The following is a 17,147-nucleotide window of genomic DNA, read 5'->3' as shown; positions in this document are numbered from 1 at the left end:
CGGTTAACTTGAAGAAATAAACAAAAAATACTACATCGCATTTATAATAAAATTCTCTATTTTACATTCGTTTACAGGCCAATCGTTACTTTACGACTACGGTAAATTTTTAAGGTAACATTCTAAGGTATTCACTCTTTGCATAACCAGGCACCCCAACTGCATTGACATTTAAATTTATCTGTTTACTGTATGTCTATAGTTTTACTAATATACTCGTAACTTGTGGGTTTCTTCTTAATTAATTTTTTACGGTGCAAATCGTCGTGAAAGAATTCTTTGATTCTTGTCCACATTAAGGGTTAAATTTATATACGGAGTAAGTATAACGTTAAAAAAAATATTTATGAAACGACATTATTTCAAAAGTAATTAAAATTTTCATTACATTCTAAAATTAGCTTGTTCTAAATAGTTTTGTAATATCGTGCTACAAGTAAATATTATACTATGAATAATGCGAAGTGTTAGCACAACAGCATGGTAATGTATTTGTGCTTTTATTCAAACACCGACTGCGGCCAACAGTTGGACGTTATCTGAAATATGAGTGAATATGGTATAGGGGTACGTGCGGTTTGTACTAAAGGAATTTGATATCAAAGATTCGCTAGCGGTCCGTTGGTGTAGCTTTTGAATAAAAATATTTCTGCCTGACCCATATCATACTAATTTACAGCTTTTAATTATGCAAAAAACAAAATCTAAGGTACGACATTGCTTAAACATTACAATGTGTTATATTAAAGCTTTAAATTTTTTTTAGAATAAGATCTTTGTGGAATTTCAAAGCAAAATAAGTTAATATGTTATTTTTAAAATAACGTAAATTGTAAGCACGATGCGGCATGATAATGTATTTGTTGCCTTATTCATACACCCAGTGCGGGCAGCTGATAAACGTTATCGAATATGAGTGAATGTGATATTATACGGGTAGAAGGTAAAAATATTTCATATTTTAGAATCGCTTACGGTCTACGTAATGTAATATCTTAAATATTTGCTGTCCGACAATGATTTGTTTATTACACTATAATTTATATAATTATTATATACTAGCGATTCCGACTTAGTCCGCGTATGAGTAAATTTTTTCGTAAATTTTAACCGTTTATGCATTGATCACATCAGGAGCTCTCAAAAGGCATAATTTTTGGTGTTTTAGCAACATTTTGCTTTGCTCATTGATGCTTTGCTCCTATTAGTATATAGCCTTCTTCGATAAATAGACAATTCAACGCAAAAATAACTTTCAAAATTAGTTAAAAAGATTTTAAGCATACCTCCTACGACCTCACAAACTTTACCTCTTTATAATATCAAGTAGCTTGCTTTGTCCAGAGATGCTCTAAGCTATGTGGCTAAAGATGAGTTTGATATTCACCAATAAGGATATTTCTTTATATAGCTTACGTAAGACGACCTCCCTGACGCAACGGTGCGCGTTGTGAATTTAAGTAGGAGGTCCCGGGTTCTATTACTGGCAGGGGCAATTTGGGAATTTATTAGTACTGAATTTTCTCTGGTCTGGTAGGAGGCTTTGGCCGTGGCTAGTTACCACCCTAGCGACAAAGACGAGCCACTAAGCGATTTTTCCTTCCGGTGTGATATGGCGTAGAGACCGTTTAGGGGGTATGACTACAATATTCTCTTACAGGTTAGCCCAGCTTAAAGAGCGTTAACTATAAGCCGCTAAGCCGCGAGTCTGATAGAGAAATCTGACAGATAGGAGGTAAGAGAGCCCGAAACTACTTAGCATTAGAGGAAAAGGTCACATAATTTCATAACATAGCATTGAGTTCCCTGCTTTGCTGCCAAGCATATCTCTGGTGGAAAAAAAACTTAAATAGAGACGAAATAGCTAATAAAATATTTTCGAATAAGTTGATACCGAAAACACTTGTTTCGTAGCTCGTAGCCATATAAAGCGAATGTTATTTACTTCAGCAATAGCATACAATTATATATGGAATAGGCGATATCTGCACGCTTTAGAAAATGATCGCTGAGAGCTAGAAATATATTGGTTTAATATGTTACTATCGTAGAAAAAAATGAGAACACTACTTTTGATTGTGACCCTGCAAATAGTGCCTATATTTTTTATAAATTACTTTATTATTTGTAGCCAGTGATAGTACCCATGCCTATATTTTTAATAAATTACTTTATTATTTGTAGCCAGTGATAGTACCCATGCCTATATTTTTTATAAATTACTTTATTATTTGTAGCCAGTGATAGTACCCATGCCTATATTTTTTACAAATTACTTTATTATTTATAGCCAGTGATAGTACCCATGCCTATATTTTTTATAAATTACTTTATTATTTGTAGCCAGTGATAGTACCCATGCCTATATTTTTTATAAATTACTTTATTATTTGTAGCCAGTGATAGTACCCATGCCTATATTTTTTATAAATTACTTTATTATTTATACCCAGTGATAGTACCCATGCCTATATTTTTTATAAATTACTTTATTATTTGTAGCCAGTGATAGTACCCAGTGGGTACTGTTTTTTAAGGTACGTGCGTTTTAAGCAATTAAAAATATCACTGTGACGGAAACATCGTGAGGAAACCTTAATGACTGAGAGTTCTAGGCTAGCGTGGTGGACTACGGCCTTAGCCCCTTCTCATTGTGGGAGGAGACCTATGCCCTTTAATGGGCCGGTAATGGGTTGATATGATAATGATGAGGATGACATAAAAATCTAAACTTACACAATACAAATTGAAATACTATTTTGCAGTAGCCTATTCTGACTTAAATTACTTAACAAATATCGATTAAATTTATAACCTCATAGCCTTTTGGGGAAGTTCCTGTGGAATTAAATTACCAAAATAAGCGCGACAGAAGTCACTGGATACAGCAAGCTATTATGAATTAATAAACTGTTAGTATGATATAGGTATATAGTATAGTGATATGTTTAAAATATTTTTTATTAATTCACCGTCTGCAAGCAAAAATCGAATATGAGTAAATATGGTGACGGCGCTTTCTGTACTGTAGGAGTTTCAAAACAAAGATCCACTCACAGTTGAGTAAAATCAGCTATAGCCAATATTCCCTTTTCAAATTTCCGGACAATTCTATGACTATAAAAGGCTTTGTTCTTACGGACTGACAGCTCAAACGGCTGTACGTAGAAATGTAAAATATTGTGGTATAGCAGTCAATGCTTAAATTGTAATGCAATTTAAAAATGCTAGGATTCCTCCACGTGTACTCATTTACTCACACTGGATCCCTACTTATGTTATAACTGCCAAGGTTGCTGCGAGAAGGACAACAAACAAACTTATTTACGCATTTAAAATCAACTTGGGCTAGTAAATGTAACGAATGTGTATTATTCCTAATTTTACCAATATTCAGTCAGCTACTTTAGACTGAGCAACTAGACCTATCTCATAGGAAACCTGTATTTTTCCCTTGTAGAAAGTAGCCTTAAAGATTTAAACTTACGATCAATACTCTGTAATGTCAGGGTCTAATAGAATTTGTCGACTTATTTTTAAAGTCTAAATTTCTCTACACTTTTACAATATGCGCTCTTGGCAAAATGAAAATAAAAAAAACAGAATTACAGAATTTAGTACTCTTAATCGAGACCCTTTAGGTGCAATTTGCTTTGACCTTACAGTGTTTCGACAGTCGAAAGAGACTCCACGTTTGCGAGCATTATCTTCAAATCAGTTAATCTAAGCTATTTTGTATTCAGTATTATATGAAATCACGTCAATCCCTTGCCCAGTTGCAAAATCAAAGAACAAACCAACTAACGTACTTTAGCATTTAATAATATTATTACTCCGAGTTTTTTTATTTCGCTAAAATCTAGCTCTTGTCTTCACTCTGAACTGGTGTAAAGCGATGATGCATTCTAAGATGGTTGCGGACGGATCAGTTAAGGGGTGCTGCATATATATTAAACCTTTATACATAATAGGTTACTACTCAACATTGTACTAGAATGCTTAATCACTTGTTGGTACGTGTTGTTGCTAGGTTAGTTACTTGTTAAAGCTAAGCCTCCCACCAGCCTTCACATAATGCAGATACTTCTATTGTCAATTTACAGCTTAACTGTAGTATATTATTATCTTATTTATATCACACATAAGAAGTACTAGATAAGACAGTAACAACTGATCTTTGTAAAATTGGAAAGTACCAGCATATTTTCCTTTTATGCTGTACTCAGAATGAATATTTTGATCTGAAGAAAAAAGTGTTCGTGTTAAATATTTATAAAGCTGAAAGCAAAGGTCTTCAAATAAAAGTAATTTAGAATTAATAGCAGAAGTCCGTTTAAATAGACGCAATTTTTTATTTGAACTTCAGTGAATAAAAAAAAAATATATATGCCAAGCGGTGATAGCCTCTAGTGTAAAACTTAGGCATCGCTTTCGAGAGGACTGACTTTTGGCATTACCATCTTACCTGAATGCCAAATAGTTCTCCATGATATTCTCAAAGAAGGCTACAAATCCTCAACTGGCCCGACTTGACTATAGTCTAAAACCTCATTCTGAGTGGAGATCCGTGAGCTGGAGTGGGCTGGAAATGATGCTGATGCATTCTAAGATGGTATGATTCTGTGAAATCGTGGCATGTGTTGGCAATACAGAAATAACAAGTATGCTAGAAACTATGGAGTATCGTAGCTGGTACTCTAGCTCTCTAAGTGTCTTCTATTGCCTCTACAATGGATAGACTGTTTAGAAGAGTCGTTCAAATTAATACCTGTTACCTTCTCTGATCATATCATGCGCACCAGAAACAGCACAATCAGTTTGATGGCTTCTCGACCGTCAGTTGAGGATGTTAATTTTCTCTTGCTTACTGTCATCTTAGTCTCCTTTTTTTAGTGAAGTTATGATAGCCAAGCTCAAAACCTTTTCAAAATATTGGTTTGGTCGAAGCCAAGTTAATAATTGAGGAGTTCTTATGGTAGTTCTCCATCAGCCGCTTAATTGTGACGGCAATCAATTGCTTACGCGCCATACGTAAACCTTAATCAAATCGCAACACTTGTAAGATTTATTATTAATTCTTGTTGCCATTCGTGATCTTTAACACTAGTTTCATCACTTGACCAAATGTTAAGCTACTTCAATAAATAATCAAATTGCTATAGGTGTGCCTACAATATTGGAAGCGTTTATAAAAGAAAAAATATGAGTGCATGCTTTTGCATGCAAGTTTATGAAAAATTTTGAACGTGGACTTAAATGCAAAGTCAGTGAGACTTAATTATTCGCACAGTAATTATTGTTAGCTGGTGGTGTTTACGTGTAGTCTGCTTAAAATATCACAAATGATACAAAGCTTTGTTTTAAATGAGAATAGACATAATTGAATGAGAGGGTGAGTTGACTAATAAATGTATATATAGTAAATAAAGATTGCAGGAAGTATTTATTCAATAATTTATTCATTGTGTGAAAACTAATATAAACATTTAAAATACTTGACAATTTAAAATATTTCAAGACGGTCGCGTGTCTGTGTTAACGCTAAGTATCATAAATATATATATTTGTACAGGATACACTTAGGTAGAGGAGAAACTATTTGATTGAGTTCTACCTTCATTTTACCATTAAACAGCGAAACAACGAAAGGGTCTGCATCGTAATATTCCTTCGAAACGTAGAAAGCGTTTTGCATCCTCGTTTAAAATACGCACAACATAGATTTGGAACGCCCTTTCGGCGTCCGTTGATCACTTACTCAATTATGTTCGCAGTTGATCGCTGTCATTGCTATTTATTTAGTAATATTTGAAGGATCAGGCAGTTGGCCCATCTGTTGGTTAATAGAAAACCCTCGCCTTTGAACAGAGCAACAAGGAAAGTAGAGTGGGGCATGCAAGGACCACGTCCCAAAAAATGCCGCCCTGTGTCCGTCAACCTCAAGCGTAGGTGTTACGCCTAATGTGCCTGTAATTACACGTGCAACTACGTCCTTCAGCTTGGAACACAGAAATGATGCTTGGTGGCAGAAATAAGCATGGCGGTAATGCTTCCCAGAACGAGCTCTGTCCCAAAAAGCTCTACTACTATGCATAAACAGGTACCTCTAATCTCGTAGGCACCATCAAAATGGCGTTTCATAATAGTTCCTGCGAGTATGATTGCGGTATCTTAACGTTGTGTACCTACTCAACTTTATACTGTAATTATCGTACTGTGTAAAGCCTCCTTGTGCTCGTTCATAAGTTACTTTAGAGTTATGCGCTCGGACAGGGTGAATTATTTCAATTTGCGAGGAATAGTTTCCAAGTAATAAAGTTTTTAGGGTTGTTCCGCATAGCTTGTTTTTGTTGGAGTATAAAGAAGATTAAGATTTTCAGCGCTTATCTTCGGCTGATGTACAAACTTTCCAGAGCCATAGAAATATTTTGCTTAATTAATTTCGTAATACTTAACTTTTAGTAGTTTTACTTTGTTTGTACGGTCCCAAACCTTTTTTTTTATATAACGTAACATTATTCTTGTTGTTTGTGTTAATTAATACCTAAGTTGTTAAAGAATTTCTAACCTCAATCTCAATCTATAAACGTTGCTGCTTAAATGCTTCGGGTATATAATACCTACTTTCATTGACTTGAAATTTTTTGTTTTCGTTAGTCTAAAATCCTTTTATAAGCAGAATTTTTCATGCCTGCTTAGTCCACCTAGTAAGCACTTTAGCCTAAATTTTGCTCATTCTATGAGACGTGCCTTGCAGTAGTCTGATAATGGGTCGATAACGGTGATCATGTTATGACGGTTTTAACAAAATTCATGCTTTATTATGCATATTTTATTAGCACATTACTACTCGCATTATCAGATAAATGTTCACGAAAATTAAAGTACATAAGAGTTAAAATATTCACAGCATATTATTATCAGCTATTCAATACATTGTTTAAAATCTAGATAATAAACATGAGCGACAACAAATTGATAAATAATCCAAATCGCTTTAATATTCAAACATCAAAAGTAATGTTCTAATTTACAATATGAAATCAGTCACAAAGCCAGCATTAATCAGGTAAATGTACAAATTGACACAATACACACAAATTAATGAACGATCAACCGAAAACATTTCGGCGTCCGCGTAGGCAATTTCAACTCATTTGTAAGAGCAGCAATTATAAACCAGCGTAATCAGTCCATCGCATGTGGCCAGGATACTCGCGGTGAGATTATGATTTCCTAATCGATATCTCTCTGATTCATTTCAGATGCATTATACTTAAGAAAAATAATTAAATTCAATATCATCATCATTATCATCTAATAACCTGCCTATTATCGACCCACTATAGGGCATGGTTTTCCTCAATGAGAAACAAAAAGGGTATGAGAAAGGTTTAGGCCGTAGACCCCATGCTAGACAAGTGCGGATTAGTGGACTTCACACAACTTTGAGAACATTCAAAAATTTCAGGCAATTATTGTCAGGTGTGTGCTGGGGATCGAGCTAGGTCTGCTTGAAAGTGAGGTGGAGCTCTTAATCGCTTGGCTGTTACAGCTTGATTCCCCTCATCAATTATTTATTATAAAGCTGAGATTCTTATTTTGGTGTTTTTTCTGCAGTTATTATATTTAAAAAAAACCTAAGAACATTAAATTTAGACCGGACTATGTTACAAAATTTTCCTGGTTTTCCATTAATTAATACAGAACATAGTGGGTTTAGTGGTATTCTTTTATGGAGAGCGACTAGTTAACTATAAATAAATAAATAATCATTATTTTGCCAGAATGTTAGTACAAAAGGAATACTAATTTTTTTCATAAATAGACCCATAACATTCATCGAAATAATCAGTGTGCAAATCACATCTTTCATGTAAACGTATTATAGTTTAAAAGAATTGTAAAATCACAAAATAAGTCACAATAAATATGTCAGAGAAATGCAAATTAAAACAATTATATTATATTCAATCGAACTAAAAAAAAAATACAACATTAAATATTCATTTAAATCGTTTTAACATTTTTCCAAGAGCTATTAATTGTTTACTCTTAACATATTTTGAGTATTACAATTAATAGTAATTTTGTTGATTATTTATTTGTTTGTTACCTATGGTCGGCTTAGCCGTTAAGTCGACCTTGATAAAATTAGTCACATATGTAGTATTTAACCTGAATAACTAAGTTTTGCAATTCACTGTGATATAGTTATTAAAAACCTGAACCTATACTTTTTATTTAGAATACCTATTATATGTCTATTTTAAATAAACTGCAAATAATAGAATAGATTTAAAATGTACTAGAATGCCTCTGCCTATCTTTTGAGTTTGTGAAGAAACTACGCTGAAATTTCATTAAAAAATCTTGATCGCGATTTCGATTGGAGAATCACACAATATGTCCTATTGGAGGTAGACGTCGTTTCAACGTGGGCAATAAAGTGATTAGGTCGGGAAAATCGATAGTGGACCTAAATATTGACTGTGATCGCAAACTCTATTTTAAGGTCAAATTCTTTTACGAAGTCTTAATTATAATTTCATAAAAGTGTGGAATGAAAATGACATATCATGTTGCGAGGCTTCGGCCGTGGGTTGAGGGAAATAAAAATTGCCGCGAAGCGATTTAGCGTTCCGTGACGATATCGTGTAGAAACAAATGTGGCGTATCGATTTAACATAACTGCCGCACACTTAACAGGATAACTCGCTACCGTATTAGACTGCATTGTCGCTTACCATCAGGTTAGATAGCAGCCAAGGGCTAACTTGTACTGGTAAAAACCAAAAAACATAGTATAAATTGTAAAAGAGTAATATTTTTTTACACAAAAAAGTAGTTTTGACTGAAAAATGCCCACATGAAAAATATCTACGCACGGGCATACGTCGAGGACACCCTGTAATTAATATCATGGACAGCTGAGGCCTAATGAATGGGGGAAGTGTTATGTGTCGCACAAAAACTGGTCCGTCATGCAACGTGTGGATATCTGCGGAAAACTTCACAACTCTTAGAGTAAGAGGCAGTTGCTAGATGTACCTTTGGAAAACTCCTTAGGTCAATCAATTTTATATTAGGACTTTATTAATTACAAAGACTGATAATCTGCGCATTTGATGACACATTCAGTTTCTCAATTAACGACTTCAGATGTTAAACTAAATCGGTAAATCTTAAACTACTTATCAAAAATTGCAAAGAACGACAATTTTTGTTATAATTCAAAATTCAAAATTCATTTATTTCAAGTAGGCCTAATATAAGCACTTTTGAAACGTCAAGTCTGTCTGTTTGTAGTGATTCTACCACCGGTTCGGAAGGCAGATTCTACCGAGAAGAAGCCGGCAAGAAACTCAGCAGTTGCTCTTTTCCAACATCAACAATTTACATTTTGTATTTTAACATTCATTTTTCTATCTTGTGAGAGCTGAAAGCGGAGCCGGATGCTTCCAAGCAACCTTATCATTAAAAAATTCATCAATTGTATAGTAACCTCGCTCTAATAAATGTGTTTTAACAAATTCTTTAAACTTGTGCATTGGCAGGTCCAAAATCACCTTAGGAATCATATTATAAAAGCGTATACTCAATCCCACAAATGATCCCTGTACCTTACGCAGACGATATGCAGATGACACTAATTTATGACCATTTCTTGTAAGTCGACTGTTTATGTCCACTTTTTGTTTATAAAGACTAATATGTTGTCTTACAAATACTATATTGTTATAAATATATTGTGAAGCTACAGTAAGTATGCCTATTTCTTTAAACTTCTCACGGAGGGATTCGCGTGATTTAAGTTTATATATTGACCGTACAGCTCTTTTCTGCAATATAAATATAGTTTCGATATCAGCTGCTTTACCCCATAACAAGATTCCATAGGACATAACACTATGAAAGTACGCAAAATAAACTAGCCTAGCTATTTCAACGTCAGTAATCTGTCTAATTTTTCTGACTGCGTAGGCAGCCGAGCTTAGTTTACCCGCTAGTGAATCTATATGGGCACCCCACTGTAGCTTATTATCCAAGATCACGCCCAGAAAAACTGTGGAAGTCTCTATTTTTAGTGATTCACCATTTATCATTATATTTTTATCAATTTTCTTTACATTTGGTAAGATAAATTCGACACACTTTGTTTTTTTTGCATTTAAAAGTAAGTTGTTAACTGTAAACCAGTGCGACACATGCGACATAACACGGTTTACTTCGTCAGAGTTATCTTTACTCCTATCAGTCTTAAAAATTAGAGATGTATCATCTGCAAACAATATAATGTCGCATGTTCCACTGACATGGTACGGTAGATCATTTATATACACTAAAAATAGAAAAGGACCCAAAATCGAGCCTTGTGGGACACCCATTGAGGTATTTGAACCCTGAGACTTTGCATCATTTATGCAAACTCTTTGGGTTCTATTGCTGAGATAAGAGGCAACCAAATTTAGTGCAACGTTTTGTATACCATAGTGGCTTAGCTTAAGAAGCAAGGTTTTATGATCAACACAATCGAAAGCTTTAGATAGATCACAAAAAACACCCATGGCGTTCTGTGAACATTCCCAGGCATCACATAAACATGTTTTATAAGTTTAGCGCCTGCGTCCGTTGTGCTACCACCTTTAGTGAAGCCATACTGCTCAGTAAGTTATTTACATTAAAATGATATAAGAGTTGATTTAATATAATTTTTTCAAATATCTTACTAAGAGCTGGTAAGATTGAGATAGGTCTGTAATTGTTTATATCATTTTTATTACCAGATTTAAATAGAGGAATGAGTTTACTATGTTTCATTAGGTTCGGGAAAGTACCTAAATCAACACATTCATTGAAAATTATGGCTAAAAGAGGAGCAATGACGTCAATAATTTGAGATATTACCTTTACCGACATTCCCCATATATCACCTGTTTTCTTTAATTTTAACAACTTGAAGTTTTTACTGATATCCGATGCATCTACATGTTTGAAATGAAATAAAACTTTGCACTCATTAATGTTGCCTCTTAATAAATTCTGAGCTGCAGTAGGTGAGGAATTTAGTGAATCTGTTAACAAAATAGGAACATTCTGAAAAAAGTTTTCAAAAGTACTAGCAATTTCTGTATCAGTAGTTACCATATTATTATTAATAATTAATTCAAAATTTCCGTCTCGAGATTTAGTTTTCCCAGATTCATTATTAACAATTTTCCAGGTTGTTTGTATTTTGTTTTCAGATTTTACTATCCGATCTTTAATGTATAGCGACTTAGCTTGTCTACAAACATTTTTAAATGTTTTGGAGTAACTTTTAACATATTCAAGGAAAGTTGGAGTCTGATTGTATTGTTTTTCATCATATAGCTCATACAACTTATCCCTGCTTTTGTACATGCCTATTGTCGTCCAATCACTAAACCTCATTTTTTTATTAGAATCTATGTATTTAAAAGTAAATACTTTATTAAATGCACTTTCTATTTCATTGAAAAGCGTACGATAAAGATTGTCGGGATGACAGTTTTCAAAAAAGAGAGCAGGAATTTTGGCTGATATTTCACCTTCAAATCGCGTCAGTTTACTCTGAGTTATCGGCCTGTACTGAACAATATGTTTATTTCTATTTGTACCAACAACAGTAATTTGTTGGCCACAATGATCTGACCTTAAATTGTTTAATATCGATTTACCTAAGATATAACAGTTAAAAAAAATATTATCTAAACAAGATGCTGAAGTTGCTGTGATTCTAGTAGGTTCATCGAAAGCATTATTCAAATTAAAGCATTTAAATAAGTTTAACAACCTAGTCGTAGTAGTATTATGTAATAAGATATCAATTGAAATCCCCGCATACTATTACATTTTTAGTAGACATACACAATCGCTTAAGGACATCTTCCATTACATCCTCGAATTGGTTGAAATCACCTGAGGGGGGAATTGAAGCATCCATTATGTACATGATAATGACTTTGAAATTTATGGTACTGTTAGAGTCTGGAACTTGGTTGGGTTAAAAAAACAGCTCACAACAAATAGTTTATTTATTATTTTATAACTATTCTCCAATTGCTGACTTCTACTTTACTTAAACCACCTTACAGCTGTACATAACGCATACCTACAAAAGGTCTTAAGAGCTAGAATAACACCAGAACGACTAACTATCGAACTTATCGAAATGAGATTGCCTTGTATAGAGACAAAACGTCTCTTTATTTCATTTACCCAGTCTGCTGTATTGTTGCGCAAATCAATAGTAGTATGTCAGCAATATATTATTGTTTGCTAGTATTTTAGGGATATGACATTACGAAATGTAATTTTTTATTAAGAGTTCACGGGGCTATCTCTGGAACTCAACGCTTTTAACTGCTGCGTACGAAATTCTAGATGTCAAAATGATAGGCACATATTGGCTGACTATTGATTAGTCGGATGCTGACTGACGTTGTGATTTTATTTCCGTTCAGTCCCATTTCGCTGCTGACGAATAATAGAGAATTATTCCACTGGTGTTCCTATGAATAAATAGTGGATACGTCAACTCTTTTGAATGTAAGGTTACTAATGTTGGTAAGGTTAGATATATAGTGTAATAAACCATCGGGTACTTACGTTTGTTTTCTATTGCTTATTGGTATTAAAAGTAAACGTTTAAAATATATTTGCAATAGAATCCGAGATAAAATGAGTCTATAAATTGCTCGTAAATATCATTACCCACTGACGGTGTTTTCGAAGAATATTTTACTAGGTCTGATTTATTTTTAGTTTTTTGGGACGACTCAAAGAGGATTTATTATGTATCATACCAATTATCATTCATATCAGAGCCATTGCTCATGAGGTGGCAACACTGGTTCCAAGTTTTAATTATCCATCCCATGGCATGGCCAGTGAGAAAATTATTGGCTAGAAGTACAGTTGGTAAATGCAACTTTAAACAATTTTATAAAAGTTCACCCAAGCTCGAGGTAATTGCAAAAAGTGTTATGAAAGTTAATTGTATTTCACTTTACTTTGCCGTGTGAGTGTGGGGAAATTGGCACTATTCCAGAAAAAATATTAACCATTTAGGGTGTGCTTATAATGCAGCCTTTACGGTACGTCATTTTTACAAAAGGTCATCATTATCAGCCTTATTACGTCATCTCACTCATGTGTTTTATTACTTTACTCAAGATTTATTTTATATATACCATAATATTAAGTTGGGGAAAAAGTTTCTTCGAATTTTTTAAGAAAATTAAAAACATTTTTTAATATAGTTTATTTACATTTAACTAGAGTATGTAGATACCATTTTACACCTGACACTGCCTAAAGAATTCTGAAAAGACAGAAACAGGTGGACATCTGAAGGCGCAAGGACTATATGGCGGATGCATTAACACCTCCCAGCCAAACTCAATTAATTTTTGCTGAGTAGCTAAAGATGCGTGATGTCTAGCGTTATCATGATGAAAATCCACACCCCTTCTGTTGATTAATTCCGGCCGCTTTCTCTCAACTTCTTCTTGAAACTCATCAATTGTTCGCAGTAGAGTTCAGAATCGATGGTCCTGCCAGGTGGTAACAGATATAATGAATAATGCCCTTCCAATCCCACCACACACACAACATCACCTTGTTGCGAGTTAATCCGGTTTTCGCCACAGTCTGTGAAGCCTGACCGGCCTTTGACCACGACCTTTTTCGCACGTTCTTGTCGTACATTATCCACTTCTCATCACCAGTTATTAATAACCAATAGGTAAATTGATACAATAATTCCATTTATTGTCGTAAGCATGCAGTACTACTGTATTAATTATGTACCACGCCTGTCTGCGCTCGCCAATTACGAGTACCTAACATGATGCGACTTTAACACAAGACTTTATAAATATATATTTATTTATATATATATATATATATATATATATATATATACATATATATATATATATGTATATTTATAGTATTTTGACGGCCATTTGGCAGTGGGCAGCGACCCTGCTTTCCAAGGCTGTGGGTACGATTCCCACAAGTGGAAAATGTTTGTGTGATGAACATACATATACGTATTTATGTACATTATTCATAAAATTATTTTTTATTTATCTTAGTACCCGTGACACACTACGCTTACTTTGGGACTAGATGGCGATGTGTGTATTGCCGTTGTATATTTTTTATTTAAAGTATTTCTGAAACATTTAGTAAAGTAAAATTAAATCAAATTTTACTCTGACCTAAATGTTACTAAAAGTCGTGTCGAATAAAAATAATAACTATATGCACAGACCTTTAGCAGGAAAACACTAAGCAGGTTATCTAATTTGAGCAGATTACAACAAAAATAGACATTGCATGGCTTGGTCCGGAATAGCCAGGAGAAAATTAAAACAAGAGAAAACTAAATTTCTTAATAACTTAATGGGATTGAGAGTATTTGAAAGGAACGTTTTAAAATTATGTCTCAATTAACGCTTGAAAGTCAAACTTCAGTTGCGATGGTCGTTTAAATGTTAGCTTATTTAAAATTAAAATTATACACGTAACATATAATGGAGTATTGGATTAGGTAAGTGTTTTAGTTATATTTAATTTACGTATTTAGTAAATTGCCATATTGTTATTCCATTCGTTTCGTTAATATTATAACAACAATTATTAAATATGCGTCCTTTGATAAGTGCCTTTCTAATTTAATTAAAATAATTATTTGAAAGTGTGACAGCTGGATCCAAGCGCCACAAAAACGTGGAATTTGGAACTCCCTGCAAAAGACCTATGTCCAGCTGTGGTCCGTCTATCGGTTTATATGATGATGATGATGTGACAGTGTGAAAGAATGTCAGTTTTCTTTTAAAACAATATTATAAACAGATCCCGCCTTTCTATATTTGAAAAGTCTTTCTCGTTCTTCTCCTATAATACCACAGAGGAATTCTAAAACTACTAAAACGGTTTAAAAAAGCAAGTGACAAGAAAATCATCTGAGAGAATGAGGTTTATATTTTTATAATCACACCTTATATAATATCTGAAATAAAATTAATTTTAAGCCGCGGTTTGAGAATGATACAGGCATTCTAAAAAACCTTAGTAGCTATATTACATTGGATTTAGTCTAAAATGTCATAATATGCAATGTCATTGTTTGACACATCAGAATGCCCATGCCCAAGGCTTGCACACTAACTCGCAATGTTATCTCGCTATCACAAATTAAGAGTAAAAGCATTCATATCAAACATTTGTCATATGGATGAACACATACGAAAGTCCGAGCGTTACAACTCCTCCTTATTTATAACACTGCTCTAAATATGCCACTGTTGTACATGAAAATAATGTATCCTCAGATATCGGGTTGGTGTCTTAAATTTACAGCAAGTCTTTAAATCACCGTACAGGAAACGTAGCCTCCACTCGTGACTGCAGATCCAGCTTTGATTCACACTATTGAAATTCATGGGGCGTCATAAGAAAGTGTCTTTCTTTTATAAGTTAATGCAGGCCACGTCTTCTGCTCCACAAGTTATATACTCTAGTCAATAAGCTTTACCAGTTTTCATTTTGTAATAAAAATATGTTCTTCTATTACATTCTGAAAATAAATCACAACATGCTCTAAACCACAATCTATAAGTATAAACTTTGTCCTGACAAGACTCACAGATAACTTACAAGCCAAACGGCTAAACCTAAATATTTAAAATTTTGAGAGAATATTTTTTGCGGTAAATTAAGAATGGATATTGCTACTTCCACCCCAAAGTAACAGGGTGTAAATGCTTGTATGAATTCCTTCATTTTCAAGATATAATGCAAGTTATATCCACGACAAAATTGATATTTTGGCTTTCCTTTAAAAATTAAAGAAGCAGGTACATATAATGCATTTGGGCTAGATGGTGATGTGTGTATTGTCGTAGTATATTTATTTATTTAATGCATGAATGAATGAATGAATGATACTTCAATGTATTTCAATATTTCAAAAATGCTGCCCCCAAAAGCAAAATAGGAACCATAAAAGTATGTAGAAAATGATTTTATTTCTATAGTTATATCCATGAATGTTATATGACTAATTTGCTTCAACTGTTCCTGTAGCTTGCTTTCTGGGGGCATCGCTGGAAAAAATTTCATAATCTCACGGGAAATCGGAAATTCTACGCAGATGAAGTTACAGACTTTTGCTAGTTTATGATATAAAAAATGATAGTTTTGGTTTTCGAAGATTTTATTTAATCGCGTACTACGAAATTCAGTTGGGGTCATCCTTGACACTTCTGCGTAGAGAAAGAAATAGAAAGGAGTCAGCATTTTCGATTTCATTTTCATAGCTAATACGGGATCAGCTGAAACTTTGGTCAGTTAGATTTTGATTAAATGGTTCTATTTTCCTATAAGAGATAGTGGTACATCAATATACGAGTATAGCACTATACTTACGCTTATAAAAATTTTAACTGGTTTATATAATTGTAGATATTCAAAATATCACTTGCTTTAACGATGAATGAAAACTCCGTCAGGAAACATGCACGCCTGAGAGTTCTCAATAACGTTCTCAAAGGTGTATGACGTTTACCGATCCCCACTTGGCCAGCGTCGTGGACGACCCTTTTCATTCTGAGAGGAGTCTCGTGCCCTGCCGTGGGCTGGGAATTGGGTTGGTATTGATGATGATTTCATTTATATTAAAATTAAATACAGTTAAGTTAGCCCACAATCAGTTGAGATTAGTGAGGATGGTACGGACTTCACACCGTTAGAAGCTCACAGCACATTGTAGTCAAAATATAAATCAACAAATAAATATAGCTCCTAATAATTTATGGCACACCTTTACCCCGTTGTTCGTGTAATGGATGTGCCCTCAGATATCAGTGGCTGCCGTCTTTAAATTACTCACCGTACCGGAAACGTAGCCTCACTCGTGACTGCAAATCCACTTAGCTGTATTTCACACACTATTAAGATAAGGAATAAAAATTACTTTTATCGCTGCGTTAGTGTAATGGACTTTTATTACATCCTGATCGTGTTTAAGATTGCCGCAATAAACAAATCCCCCCTTGCAGACCTCAAATTAAAAAAAAACAGTTATCGTAGTCCATATTTAAAGAAAATGTACG

General features: G+C 33.9%; 2 protein-coding genes across 3 annotated transcripts in view; one reads left to right on the top strand and one right to left on the bottom strand.

The window, feature by feature from the left end:
• Positions 1 to 17,147, top strand: part of LOC120633682 (lachesin-like) — a 337,749-nt gene that overhangs the window by 3,584 nt on the left and 317,018 nt on the right. The gene's annotated exons all lie outside the window — the stretch shown is intronic.
• Positions 1 to 17,147, bottom strand: part of LOC120633669 (lachesin) — a 107,852-nt gene that overhangs the window by 83,754 nt on the left and 6,951 nt on the right. The gene's annotated exons all lie outside the window — the stretch shown is intronic.

The sequence above is a fragment of the Pararge aegeria genome, chromosome 2 (genome assembly GCF_905163445.1).
Source record: "Pararge aegeria chromosome 2, ilParAegt1.1, whole genome shotgun sequence".
Taxonomy (NCBI): domain Eukaryota; kingdom Metazoa; phylum Arthropoda; class Insecta; order Lepidoptera; family Nymphalidae; genus Pararge; species Pararge aegeria.
The sequence above is the reverse complement of the archived record's forward strand: the minus strand, read 5'-3'. Positions and strand labels throughout refer to the sequence as shown.